This window comes from Octopus sinensis, linkage group LG16, assembly GCF_006345805.1.
Source record: "Octopus sinensis linkage group LG16, ASM634580v1, whole genome shotgun sequence".
Lineage (NCBI taxonomy): Eukaryota > Metazoa > Mollusca > Cephalopoda > Octopoda > Octopodidae > Octopus > Octopus sinensis.
Genome location: NC_043012.1, coordinates 24,585,367 through 24,601,451, shown reverse-complemented (window position 1 = coordinate 24,601,451; position 16,085 = coordinate 24,585,367).

Below are 16,085 nucleotides of genomic sequence, written 5' to 3'. Positions count from 1 at the left end.
ACTTGTTGAGCTTAACAGCACCAATTCTTCTTTTATCTCCTGTATTCCTATGAGATAAACCACCTCAACATGCTACCATTTACTGTGTCTTTTAGTTCTTAGAGAGTCTCTTTTTGCAAGCCTGGGTTGGGTTTAGGGTTCTCACTTGGAAAGTGAAACAACAGATGTACAGTGGGGGTTCTGACCAAAAAACAAATATAGGAATGGATCTGTTGCATCTTTTGGATTTAGTTTTCCATTTCCTAAATGTCATATAAAACCCAGAGGCAGAGATTCCTGTAAAGCATTCTTTGAAAGCTTTTAATACACATTTGATTTTTTTCTTCTTTTTCTGATTAAGAAAAAAAATCAACTTCTGCAGAGAATGTTCAGAGTTAATAGAAACAACCCCAATATACAACTGGTACTTACTAGCCCATAAGGGATCAAAATGCAAAACTAACTTTTACAAACAACATAGGAGAGCAAGACTAGATATTATGAGGGTTGTAGCCTATCATTTTCCCCAGTTTCAAACCATATTCTAGTTTGATATTTATAACAAACTTCTAGAAATTATTTCCTTTGGTTGCTTAGTTTAACCAGAAGAAATGTGGATTAATAATAATGATAAAATGTTCATTCCATTTGACCATTATATTATCTAACAATCAAGATAGGACCTTGTTGGCTAAGCATCCCAAATTTTCAGTTATTGCTTTCAATCCAATTTTTGCTTTTGGAAATTGTCCAATGGCAAAAGAATATTCATTTCCGCTAGTCATTTCATTAAACAGATTTTATTCTTTTCTCATTCCTTTTTGTTTTCATAATTCTTTTTTTTTTTTTTCAAATCCCCTTCTTTTTCGTATAGTCTGTAGTTACAGATCTTCTAAGTCTTAATAAATACTAAGTAGTTTTAAGTAAGTGACATTGTTTTATTAAAACACTATGCTTATCTTTTGGTTTAGAGATTCTTCAAATGTCAGATACTATTTCAGAAAATTCCAGTTGCTCATCAGCTTTGCTGTAACCAAAATTATCAGTTCTAAATGTTTAAAGTAATAACAAGAATAAAAATTCCCCATATTTACACTAAATTTATAAATACACGGCAAAATAAATTCTGCACAGATTTTAAAATCAGCATTTTTTTTCCATAAGAGAACAAGTATATATATATATATATATATATATATATATAAATATAGGGAGAAAGAGAGAAAGAGAGAGAGAGAGAGAGACAGAGAGAGAGAGAGAGACAGAGACAGAGAGACAGAGAGAGAGAGAGAGACAGACAGACACAGACAAGCTGTTCCCTAAGAAGATTATTTAATGAATGAGTTGAAAATAAAATTAACAAGTTCAGAATGATTTCAGTTACTTTTATTTTCTTCTTCTTCAGGTGTTTGTAATGTGTCCCATCTTAGTTTTCAGGGCATTACTGAAGTGTCTATTGTCTATACAAGATTCGCAACAGTTGCAGTCATTTGCAATGTTACCTAATGAAAGGACGACAAAGGTGACAAATTCAGGCAACAGATAAATGTTCAAAGTGGTTAGATTTACCACAAAATGAGAAGAATGAATTGTGATGTTCACCTTTTACTTAATAAAATCAAAACCACAATGGTTGAAATAAGAACAAAAATAAAATACAGTTCATAACGGACACACAAACACACACATATATATATAGATGTGGTGTTATTTTTTAAAAACTAAAAAAAATGACACTTGTAATTACAGGCTTGTTTATGATTTTTTTTTCCATTCCAATAGTCACGTTTAAAAATAGTTCACTTAATTACACAAATAAATATTTCATTCCACTTCAAAAGTTACATGAGGAATTTAATAACAGGTCCTTCCTCTCTCTTTAATACAGAGTTTCAGGAATACAGCAGACATTCACCGAGTTAACAATATAGGTATATATAACCATTGACAATAAGGTTGTTGTTGTTGTTGCTCTTCAAAGTTGAGCCAAATAAAATTCACCTCCTTTTTTTTCTTTCTTTTTTTTTCCACTGATTTTGATATCAAATTTCCTGATAATCTTCATACAAAGAAATATATATATATATATATATAAAAGGTTGGCGCATCGGAGAAAATCACTTATAATATAAAGAACTTTTTACTATAAAGAGTATTGAAATAAACTGATCACACAAATAGAAATATACATTTGTCAAAATTAAGTCAATACTGGTGTAAAACCAATGGCATTCCATTGGAAAATAATAACAGCAGGAAAAAAAAAAAGGAAAAGAAAAATTGTTCAGAGTCATAAAACATGTAAGAAATAAACAAGACTTAACACTGCTTTAGAAAACTGCCAACAATACTGAGTTTGCCAGTGAACAGCTTAAAAGCCTGCTTTCTATTGTCCACTTATTTCGAACTGTCTCCAATGTGTCAGAGCAAGTCATTTCAAGTAGCAGCCATGGGCCACCTCCACACCCATTGTGCTAGGCAATGCAAATGCATATATGGTGCATAAAAGATACATGCTTGGGGGAAAAAGGGAATTCTCCTAGGTCCATGTGAGGTTAGCGATAAGCAATCAGTGAAGTCTGCCCAAGGGAAAACAAGTGCCAAAAAGATCTTAAGTCTGTCCAGTATCTTAAGAAGGAAATTTGATGGATCTGGCTGGCAATTCTGCAAGCATTCAACCTACAAAGATAAGCATTATTAGATAAGGCAGGAATACATTGACAAAAGCCCATGGCTCAAGGCAGCTACTTAGAAGAATATGACCTTTGTATAGACGGAGAGAAAAATACAGAGAAGCCAGTTAGATTGGAGTCTTTTCAATGTGTTTTTCCATACTGGTATAATTTAAAGTAAGGACAACTGAATAAGTGATATCTGACTATATTTCAACAGGAGTGTGTCAATGGAAAGAGGTAACAAAACACGAAACCAACACCTTTCACCAGAGCTAAAATCAATTCAGTTATCTTCCATACAAAACTATGCATTTCTATCTCCACTTCCTTCCAAACGCTATCTCCCCCCACACCTCATCGCACTGTCCACTGCCTTTAGTGAAGCAATACGTTTGACCTAAACCACAAACCTGATAAGACAATATTGAACAAAAGTATATACAAACACAAGAGATTGATTTTGAATAAATATAGATCTGAAAAGGTAGGAGCAGAGCAAAAGGAGAGAAAGAAGCATTTTCTCTGCTGTTTACAGGTTGATATACAGAGGTCGATCACATTTTTAACTAGCTTTTATTAAACGAAGAATGTTGTTCTTCTGTACATGTTATTTTAACAAGAAAGTATTTTTTTTCTTTTTTAGACAAAATCATAACTAAATAGATAAATAATAGCGAATATATCGGAGGCAACACACATACACACACTCCATTATTTTCTTATATTAATGTGGGTTTGATAGGTTTGTATGCAGAATAGTTTATGGAAAAAACTTGAAAATATGTTTTATATGTATCCACTTATGTGTGTGCGTGTGTGTGTGTGTGTGTACATGCTATTCAACTTTCTAGCTACAAGCAATGAGATTATCAAGCCACAAAAGACGGTCTTACATATAGAACTGACTGAAGAAGTTCCAGTCATGGCCACAACACAAGAAATCCAATTAAATGATTTAGGAAAAAAATTATTTCCAAATAAAAATTTTGTTCTACAAGAAAACAAATATCTTTTTTAAATCCCCCGTTAACTTCAAGTTAATGACTAATTAGCTAATGACAGTTAAATTAGAACTAATTACTGGTCAGAATTAGGGTTTTTTTTACATTGGTAGGGTATAAATATGCAACAAGTTGTTGGTCAGTGCCAGGTCAAGCCTGATTAAGAACTGTGATGAAAGACAATCCAGCCATAGCCATCCAAGGAGCATATTTAAGAGCATTATCAAAAAGTGTTCTTTCCTTCAGAAGGTAGGATGCAGTCTCAGGGAGATTTAACTGCTATATTTAGTAGGTCAGGTAGGAGCATAACTGCTCCCTCTTTGGCCTGAAATAGCTATTAATACAGCTGTGGATGAGATGAAAATATTAAATATAGAAGATCAAATGTTGCAATTATAAAAGAATTAAGTGTTATTACACCTTTTTGTGTCTTTTATTCGAAAGGCAACAAAGATAAAATGAAAGTATGTATATTTATAACTTTCATCATCATCATTTTTATATCCATTTTCATGCTGGTAATGGTCAGTTGTGTCACGTTCAGTGAAGCAGCTTTCTAATTGTGATTCTTTACCATCTCTTGTATAGAACTCAACATCTTGAAATCAGCCCCAGCCACTTCTGCAAACATACACTTTGGCCTTCTTCAGGGCTCCTTCTTCTACCAGGAATGTTTGGCACTTTCCCCCCAAATTACCATTCTTCATATGCATTCCATACCCAACCTTTTAACGCCCTCTTTCTTGCACACACCAGAAAATGTCAAAGGCTTCTGATACCCACGTTTTCTTTCAACACACTTGTGCTCCATCCTTCATACACAGTGATATTATTCATCTAACCCAGCATACTTGCCTTACGCCTCAATTCTTTCTAGTCTTTGCTTATTCCTCATGTTTTAAGCCCATGTTCAAATGTCAGCCAAACATGACCACCGTTCGTTCCTCTTGAAAAACAATTAACGAAACGTTACATTGTCAGTCTAAGTTTTGAGATAATTCTGTTTTATAATTTCTGTATATAGGAACCTCTGTATTTACAGAGGTTCCAAAATGCATAAAAAACATGAATTTTGATTTCAGGACTTTATACAGCGATCAGGCCTCAACAGGATGACATTTCTGCTTGTGATGGAGGAGACTCGTGAATGGTGACTACTGACAACCAGATCATCTTATGCGGCCCACCAACCTCTGGCTATGCTCGTCATGGCAAAACTATGTACACCAGTTCTTCGTATTTTCTTCTATGCTTCTGTTTCACTCATTGCCCTGTCTACAATATAGCATTGCTTTCTATGGTTTTTATCAATCAGATTGACCTCAATATTTGCTTCAGTCCGATACTTTATTGATCATTATTGAATGGTTAATTACTGTTTTGACATTAAAGACAAGGGTCTATCCCAATAAAGAGTCCTAAATACACACACACCCACACATCAAAATCAATTCCCATTTAAGACATATTAGCATAAAAAATGGATCTTGAGTGCACAAATATTTATATATATGTGTGTGTGTGTGTGTGTGTGCATGTTGCAGAGGGTGATAAGTTCAAAAGAAGTTATGTCCAGCCACTTAAAGTACGCAAAGGCAAGTTTGAGAGCAAATAAAATATTTAATTCGCAATCATTTGTCCAACAAACTATATTTTGTTTCACCTATGGCTCCTTGGGAACTAATGTGTGTTTGTGTAAGTACACACACACACAAGACTTTTGTATGGTTTCTGTCCATCAACTTCCATCCACAATGCAATTATCAACCCAAAGACTACAACAGAAGATCCTTGCCCAGTGTACTACATAAGGAATTGTGTATTTACAATTATTTTGAAATGTCTAAATGAAAAAAAAACTGTCAAAGAGACAACAGGGTGGCAAATGTCGGGTAATGTCTTTGTGAAGAATGAACATGCTTTACAAGAAAAATGAAGAGAAAGGCAGGTTAGTCCTAAGATCTTCAAAAAGTCCATTAACAGCATACAGATTCCTTTAACTTGTAGATGTAAATGAAGAACTTATGAATTGCTGAAGTGGGTGGGTAGGTATTATTTGATAGGTTCGTTTCTTTCCAATACCATTGTCAGTAACATTATTCACTAAAACCTGATTGTCTCTCACGGCTGGAAATTGTTTAGCAAACAATTTCATTTCATGTACTCATTCTCTATCACAAACACACATGCATATTATACATACATACACACACACATACACACAAATATATGTTAAAAGTGCCAGGAAATAATTTTGTAATTCTTTAAATTTTTATTTTCAGACAATGTAAAACCAATTTATTGTTTATTGAGAAAACAAAATCAAAAACCAAAATGGAATAAATGAAATGTTTTTTTAAAAAAAAAAAATTCTTTCATTTACATAAAATGGATTAAGAAAAGAAGTAATTTTCTAATGGAAGAACTTTTGTTTCTTATTTTTTTATATTTTTTCACCCCACAACATGAAATATCAAGGTAGATGGATTCAAAATGAAGAAGAAATCAAACAATTTGAAACAACAGCAACAAAACTAACCAACAAAATCTACCCTTCACAGCACAAAATTAAATTGCTGATGAAGAATATGAGGTGAAAACTGGTGCAAAATTTCCAGTGTTGGAACAGTGATGGTAACAGTTTGTATGGAAAAATAAAAACCATGATAATCTGTTTTGGATTAGCATCACCTTTGACCATTTTACGTAATCACATGATAATGGTAGTCAATGTGTTGTTATCAAGCTTCTAATTTCAATTAATTCATGTCATGTTTGCTGAGGGTGATTCTCAGGGACGGGTCAAGCTCCATCATTGACATCACAATCCACAAACCATTAATCATAACCATTATTATTATTATTATTATTATTATTATTATTATGGCGGCAAGCTGGCAGAAATGTTAGCACATGGGACAAAATGTTCTGAGGCATTCCATCCACGTTTACATTCTGAGTTCATCTTTGCCTTTCATTCTTTAAGGGTCGATAAATTAAGTACCAGTGCTACACTGGGGTTGATGTAATCGCCTAGTCCCCTCCCCACAAATTCGAGGCACAAGCCTCGAGTAGAAAGGATTATACCAAGGCAGTGAGCGGACAGAAACATTAGCACACTTGACAAAATACCTGCCAGCATTTCTTCTGGCATTACATTTTGGGTTCAAATTTTGCTGAGGTCGACTATACCTTTCACCTTTTCAGGGTCGATAAAATAAATTGAGTCCTGAAGACAATTTAATCAACTATCCCACTCCTCACAAATTCCAGGACTTATACCTTCAGCAGAAACGACTATTGTTATTATTAGTCCTGCTCTTAGAGTAACGGGCTGTCGGAATTAGCAGAGAAGTGGAGAAAAATGCCTGAAGATATTTAATAGCAGACATTCTTTGCATTTCGAGTTCAAATCCCACTAGAGTCAACTTTGCTTTCCATCTTCATGGAATTGACAAAATAATCAACTGCACCTGTCCCACAAAATTTCTGGTTTAGTGACTATGTATGAAATTATTATTACTATCACTATAATGGCTTTTTATTTAAGCACAAGGCCAGCAATTTTGAGTGGGTAGGTGGGAGGGGACAGTTAAGGTGATTCCCTTATCACTGTTAGCACCGTTATAATAGTAAGGAGCACCACAGAGAAAATCTGTAAAAACTTGCCAGACAAATATCAATTCCTGGTTGAAGTCATTTCCATTTTCCTAAAAGACTAATTCTTTTCAAAAAAGTATACTCTTTTACTTGTTTCAGTCAATTGACTGTGGCCATGCTGGAGCACCGCCTTTAGTCGAGCAAATCAACCCCGGGACTTATTCTTTGTAAGCCCAGTACTTATTCTATCAATCTCTTTTGCCGAACCGCTAAGTGACGGGGACGTAAACACACCAGCATCGGTTGTCAAGCAATGCTAGGGGGATAAACACAGACACACAAACACACACATATATATATATATATATATATATATATATATATATATACGACAGGCTTCTTTCAGTTTCCGTCTACCAAATCCACTCACAGGGCATTGGTCGGCCCGGGGCTATAGCAGAAGACACTTGCCCAAGATGCCACACAGTGGGACTGAACCCGGAACCATGTGGTTGGTTAGCAAGCTACTTACCACACAGCCACTCCTGCACCTATAACTTATAAAACAAGGGCAAAAGAAAAAAATTCTAATGCCAAATATATATTATATATATATATATATACACACATATATATATAACACAAAATCATTGCTCTCCTTTCATAAATTTGTAGCTCAAACATTTGCCCTTTAGCTTTCGTATTCTTTTGCCAAATATGACGCTTCTGTTGTTGATGTATTCTTAATCTATACATAAGGGGGAGCATAAGTGTTTGTCCTGTGTGTGATAAATAACCCTGCATATCCAAACCATTCTTTTTGTTGTTTGTTTTACCACACATAAACCATGACACACAGTCTTGGGTTTTCTACTTCTGAGGCAAGCTGTAAGGAACTCATACAGACAGACAGACATCATGTTTTAGGTTCCTAAACCTGGCAGACACCATCTTCTACCAAGTGTGACCACACCCAATTTGAGAAAGTAAGAAAGAGAGAGAGAGAGAGAGAGAGAGAGAGAGAGAGAGAATAAGATTCTTTACTACCCACAAGGGGCTAGACACAGAGGGGACAAACAAGGACAGACAAACGGATTAAGTCAATTATATCAACCCCTGTGCGTAACGGGTACTTTTTTAATCGACCCCGAAAGGATGAAAAGCAAAGTCGACCTCGGCGGAATTTGAACTCAGAACGTAGCAGCAGACGAAATACTGCTAAGCATTTCGCCCAGCGTGCTAACGATTCTGCCAGCTCGCCACCTTAGAGAGAGAGAGAATAAACCCTACTAACTGTGTTGCTACTTTATTGACTGTAAAGGATGAAGCTCAATGTTGAATTCAACGTGATTTGAACTCAGAGTACTATGAGCCAAACTGCACATACATGTGTGTGTGTGTGTAAAGAAAACAGAGAAAGGAGATTAAACTAAATACTGCAGAAGCATTTAGCTCAGTGCTCAGCTCTTTCTGCCAATTACCAATTCACTGATGAACCAATAATATAAAACAGTACATGTCTTTTAGTTTCTTTCTGTGAATGAATTGAAGAAAGAAAGAAAGAAAGAGAAGACAATTATATCATTTGTCTCATTCATAGCTATTTGAATCATTTATAAAAAAAAAAAAAATGTGTTGAATTATTCAATACCAATTAAACATAACGAAGCAAAATGTAAAATTCTACATAAAGTCCATCTGAAGAATATGATTAAAACAAGGGTCTGCTCATTTCAAATGGACAATAATAATAACAACAAAAATAATAATAATAATAATAAAAATAATAATAATAATAATTGCAATAATAATGTGAGAAGAATTGACTCTAGGCTAGTTATGGCAGTGGTTAAGAAGTTTGCTTTGCAAACATGAAGTTCAAAGTTCAATTTCTTTTTCAGTATCTTAGGCAAGTGTCTTCCACTACAAACTCCGAACGACCAATTACTTGTGACTGGAATTTGATAGACAGAAACTGTGCAGAAGCCTACTGTATGTGTATGCATGTGTGTGTGTATGTGTGCACACATGTGTTAGTCTTTACATTGGTTTAAAAATTGGTCTTATTTATGTTGTGTCACATTATGCACTGTAACTTAGCGATCCAATGAATAGAGACTGAGAAAATAAGTACTACAGTGTATTGTGTACTGGCATCAAGATGCTGGAACCTTCAGAAGTGATGGTCACAATGTGTCTGCAGTTTCAGTGACTGGAACCAATAAAACAATAGAAATGGTAATCTGTCTGCGACAAAAAAGAAGAGCAATATGCAAATTACGGTAGCAAGCACCATAAAATTAGAAGGTAGGCTCTTGGAAGTTGAAAAAAAAATCTACCTTTTTACTAATTGAAGCTATGTCAGGTGAAATGCTCTTCTCTTTCGAATGTTGTTAAAACTGATGTCTTTCTGCCTCTGTTAAAATATTCAGAAAACAGACAAGAGTTTGTTTGTTTGTTTCTTTTTTTGTTGTTGTTTTTTTTTTGTTTTTTTTCCTAAGCACCAAAGCTTTTCCTCTTCCTTCCAACATTTTTGTAAGTCACCCACCCTGTTAAAATAACCCCCCCCCCCATCCACACTGCTGCTGCTATCAGCAAAATCAATTGAAGTTTCTGCAAGCATCACTTGCCAGCTAATAAGTAGCATGGCTGAATTGCTGCTAAGATACCATAACAGATATGGGAATTGACAAATATAATACTATCAAGACTAACACCAAAATAACTTTCCTTAAAGTGTCAGATGGTTGATTGGTCGAAAGGTATATGAACCTTCCCATATCAACGACTGAGAATCTCTTGGCCATTGTTATTTTTTTTATTTTTTTTTATATGTTAGATGGTATAAATAGTCACTTCTAAAAAAAAAAAAAGAAAATCCAAAATAGTTGTTTGAATTTATTATTTGTTTTTTTTTTTCTTTTTGGGGGAGGAAGTGGGGTGGTGGTGGTGCTGAATTCCAAAATGCCAATATATTGACCATTTATGATGATGTTAATAATGCATACAAGTAAAAGAAATGACACAATTAGCTGCGAAACAACTCTTTTAGATAGTAAAAGAGAGAGAGACAGAGAGACAGAGACAAGAGAGAGAGAGAAAGGTGAAGGGAGAATGACCCCCCTCCCCCAGAAAAACGGATAATTGAAGCTGTAGGGTTATTATTAATAGTAATGATGTATTAAGAAATTGTTCAGTAAGTTGAGATTTGATTTGCTAACAAGGTGAAACCACATAATGCAAATGTCGGTGGATTGGCGTGTGGGATGGACAGGTGGGGGAGAACAAGTAATTAGCGCCAATGGTAATTATAGTTCTTCATCTGTCACCACGACAACCACTACCACCACCACCGCCACCACCACCACTACCACTTCATATGGTCACTAAAAAACAAAAAAACACAATTAACCAAATTGAGAGAAAGTCAAAACAATTCCCAACCATGATGCTGGTTTGTATTCAGCAGAAAAGAATTGCTTATCTTAATTTCACAAAAATACAATTTTTTTGCAGTAAGCACAAGACCAGTTTTTCAGCAGGAGAAAAGCATTTGGAGATTGATTAGAAAACAGTGTATTACTGGAACTTCATTTTTTTTTTTTTTTATCCAGAGCACCATATTCATAGTTGGACTGGTTTGTTGTTAAACTGGCTGTAAGTCATATATATATATACTAGCAGTATCGCCCAGCATTGCTTGGGTCTGTTTCGACCCTTTAGAATTGGAATTTTTGAAAAGTAAAAATTTTGCATTATGTAGCTTGTTATTCTCTTTAAGTGAACATTTTTCTGGTTGAAATACACCAAAAAATGGTGACACAGCAGTAAAAAAATCGTAAAAAATAGTGATTTTCATAGAAAAAAAAGCACCTTTTTGATGTAAATAATTTTTGGTGTTAACATGGTCCGATTTGGATTTTTTCTTCTATGGAAGGAAGAGCAAGCCTTCTTCTATCATACTCTCAATTTTGGTCAACTTGCGCTGCAGGGTCTCGGAGGAGATAGTGTTAGTTGAAGGCTACCAAACCTGCCATACACAGACAACTTCAGCTTTATATATATAGAGAGAGATTATACTTTGATACTAAATGGACAGATATCTGATATCAAATAAAATGTTAGACTTCTGAATTAATAACTCCATTTCTTGGAACCAACTAGATTTGATGGACATAAACAGACAGGCGACTTGTTTGTCTGAAATTGGTCAATTAATATAGAAACTTCTGAAGAGATCCCAATAAGGGTCCTAAATCATTTAAGGCTGTTCATCATTTTTTTTTAGTCTCCAGAGAAATAAGGAAATGAGACATCCTTGTGTGTCAAGGGCAGAGGTTTACACATATGGAAGACACAACAAGAGGCAATGAAAACAACTGAACCTGTGATGCAAATAATAAAAGAAAACAAAAAAAGATAAAAATTTAAAATCTAATAATAATAATTCTTTCTAATTTTGGCAGAAGGCCAACAGGTGTGGGTGTGGGGGAAAGTCAATTACATCAACCCCAGAGGTATCGATTTTATTGACTCTGAAAGGGTGAAAGGCAAAGTCAACTAAGGAAGAATTTGAACTTGAAGATCTTGGAAGAAATGCTACCAAACTTTTTGTCTGATCCACCAGCACCACACATTAATAATAATAATAATAATTTCTAGTCTAGGCACAAGGGCTGGTATTTTAGTGGGGTGGGATCAGGTGAGCTCAACTGGTACTTTATCAATCTCAAAAGGATGAAAGACAAAGTTGACCTTGGCAGAATTTGAACTCAGAACATAAAGACGGAAGAAATGCCACTAAGCACATTGTGTATTAACGATGATGCGAGGTCACTGCCACCTTAATAATAATAATAATAATAATAATAATAATAATAATAATAATGATGATAATAAAAAGAAAGCTCTTGTAGCTGGTTATTTTCAACAGGATTATATTTGAGATAGAAACAAATAAAACACACACAAAAGAGGAAAAAAACAGAAACAAGATTATGATATTGATAAAGCTTTATTGAAGATTGGTGCTACAGAAATAACATACACTCATGGGGTAAATTTCTTTCTTATGACATGAATCTCATGTGGCACAAGATTGGTGGTGGCATGACACTTGAACCAATGGAAAAGATTTCACTTGTTCACTCATTATTCGTCTGACAAATCAAAATTTAAAAATATGCCGTGTAGACACACACATGCACATAGAAATACACATTCATGCAGACTCACACACACATATATATATAATGTTGTCTAAAGGCTCCCAAGCACATTCAACATTTGCCCAGGGGCTAGTGGCATCATGGGTCTAGGGATTCAATTCTGGTCTATGTATGCTGTGGTTTGCTGTCAATAAATAAAACTATAAGGGCCCAGTGCGCTGATTTGCCCAAAAGCCTATAATGCAGCTAAAACACTGTGTGTGTATATATATATATATATATATATACATTTGTTTCAGTCACTGGATTGCAGTCATGCTGGGTGACCACCTTGTATACATATATATACTTCCAAATGTGCATACAAACATGCACACACATATATACGCAAACATAATGTAAATATGTGCACACACTCACATGTCTTACCACTGCTTCATATAAAAGTACCATTTTTCTTAAAAGAAAATGTGATATTGGAAGGGTGATAGGTGGGGGAGGAAACAGTGAAATTGTATTTCAACTTTTAACAATTTTATTCATTCATCTATAATTATTATTATTTCATTTTGGTTCACTGATAAAGTCTCTCCAGAAAGAACTGAGATATTGTAAAGTCATTTCAAGATTCATTATAGAAAAGAGAATGACAGAAGTGTAGGTTATCAGTGGGGTTTCTTTAAAACAAGGACAGATATACATGTATGTATGTACATTTGTGTGTGTGTGTCTGTGTGCATGTGTATATATAAATTTATAATCATCATTGTCATCACTATTTAATTACCTATTTTCCATTCTGGCATGGGTTGGATGGTTTTATATATAGGTATACACACACACAATTCTTTGACAATTTAAAAACTTTTCCATGGCCACCACCGTTTACCATGCAATAGATTATGAAATCATAGACTAAAATATGGGAATCTAAGTCAGAGAGAGAGAGAGAGAGAGAGAGAGAGAGGAGAGAGAGAGAGAAACAGCGAAAATTGATGATTCCACCATTACCTCCATCACCTTTTATGACACAATTTATTGCCCAAACCAGATCCAAGTTTATAATAAACTTATAATGTTGAAACTGTATTGCAGTTACATATGTTGTGTTTTTAAATCCGATGCTTTTGGGGAGAATAAGAAGGAAGAAAATGAAAAAAAAACATTAAAAAAATACAATATATCAGACGGTGGTGATGGAGGTAGTGAAGGTGATCGTATCTGCTATTAATATGGATTTAGTAACTGGAGCAAAAATGCTAAAATGCAATAATGTTTGGTAATTGTTTCAGTTTTTCTACCATTAAAGGACATTTGTCAATAGCACTATTCCTTCTCGGATTCTGTGCAAAGGAGTCTTAGTTTTTTTTTTTTTGGACTGATTTATTATAGTTTTTATTTTCTTTAAAGAAAAAAGGGGGAAAGAAATTGAATGAAGTGAAAAAAAATGAATTCAAATTATATAACAAAATGAATTGAAAAAGGGACAAAGAAAACAAAGGAGAGAGAGAGAGGTGAATACATGAGTAAAATACCCAAGTAGCAGTGGTGATGATATTATTGTTATTATTATTATTATTATTATTATTAGTGGTGGTAGTAGATGTAGTAGTAGTAGTAGTAGTAGTAGTAGTAGTAGTAGTAGTAGTAGTAGTAGTAGTAGTAGTAGTAGTAGTAAAGCAGATATGAAACTACTGATATGGCTAAATATATCTTGGAAGCTGAGATGTATATAGTTTCATGCTGGAATTGATTGGACATGCACTGCATACATGTCTACTCACAGCAAATGCAATGGAATGGTAAATTAGACGTACTTCTTAAAAAAAAAAAAAAACATACAAAAGAAGAAAAAACCCCACATGTAAAGATGGTGGTAAATGTTAGATTGAATAATTACGAGCAGATGAATATGGGGACATGTGGTGACATCATGGTACATTAACATAGCGTACGAGATGTCAGTGTGTATGCATACACATGTAAACAGAGCATACATGTGTATATACATGCACACACACACACACACACACACACATATATATGTACACATATATATATATATATATTGCAATAAGCATACATATCTATGCATTCGTACACATACAGTATATAACACACACGCATATATATATATGTATATATACATACACACAGAGTATATAATATATTATATATATGCACATACACCCACACACTTATATGACAGAATTAATACTGTTAATTGCTGTTTGTAGTTGAATAAAAATACACTCACCAACATATGCACTCGCATGCATACACTGACACACACACACAGACATACCCCCTGATATATGATGTGCAGTAAAATTTAATAGCAACAAGGTAAGAAAATGGAGGCGGGGGGAAACAGTTGTAATGAATGAAATCCAATCTCCTGTCCAATGAATACTTAAACGCATCGATGAGTTTAAGCTGATCAGTAATATCAGAGGTTAGAGGAAGGAACAAATGTGCTGTGAAGAAATGGAAGCATCTTGGACAGTGGGTAATAAGGCATCATCGAAGAAAGAGAGGGGGAGAGAGAAAGAGAGAGAGAGAGAGAGAGAGAGAGAGAGAGAGAACTACAGAGGTGATGATGGCGAAGAAGTCACTGAGACAGTGAAGTAATTTAGAACTAGTTTTAATGGTGAAAAAAGAGAATAAATTGCTATTTAAGAAACTTTTCCAGTGATAAAAAGATAAAAATAAAACAAAAATATAAAATATTTAAATATTTGCAACAAGAGAGAATGGAAAGTTTGAGAAAGAAAGACTTGCTTTTTTTTTTTCTTTGTTATAAACTTTTTGCTTGTTTTCCTTCATTTTTATATTGAAATTTTTTTGTTAGCTAGATATTTGTATATTGTTGTTGTTGGATTTATTAGAGTCTGTGTAAGTATTACCATTTCTAAAATGCCAGTTCCTGCCTTCTGACATATTTCAGTAAAGTGTCATTTGTAATGTAATGATCGACATGCTTCTCTAATTTTGAAGAGACATTCAGTGGGGATTCTCTGTTCAACCACCCGTGACAATAGAAACCAGCTACTGGGGGTAATGAAGAAAATTGGAACAGAAAAATACCATATTATCTACCAGCCTCTTTCTTTCTCTATGTATGTGTTTTTATATATATATATATATGTATGTATGTATATATATGTATAAAACTGCACAGAAATGGAGATCATAGCCAACTAAGTTTTTATATGGTTAGATTCCAATTGAAGCAGTTGCCAAGGATACGTTGGAGGAAGGAATAAATGCCAGAGAAAGGCGGTTGAGGTTATGCTGAAAGCAAGTTAAAGAGAAACATGGCTAGTTTTGAAGAGATTCATAGCATAGCACCGAGGAACTCATTCACAAAATGAATAACTAAACAGGTTGCTTATTCCATGGCATGTGACACCGCCCACCGAAGAGAGAAAGAGAGAAGTGCCGGTTGGGGGGGGGGGAGAAAAGAAAAAAGGCAGACAGGAAATTAAAATGCTAATCAGAGAATGGAAAGAGAAAGAGAGAGATAGGATAGAGATAAAGTGAGAGTGAGTGGCAGAGAGAGAGAGGGGGGGGAGAAAGAAAGAAAGAAAGAAAGAAAGAAAGAAAGAGTCTGGGGAGTTGAATTGACTTCAGTCAATTACTAGTACACTACTTTAAGAAGT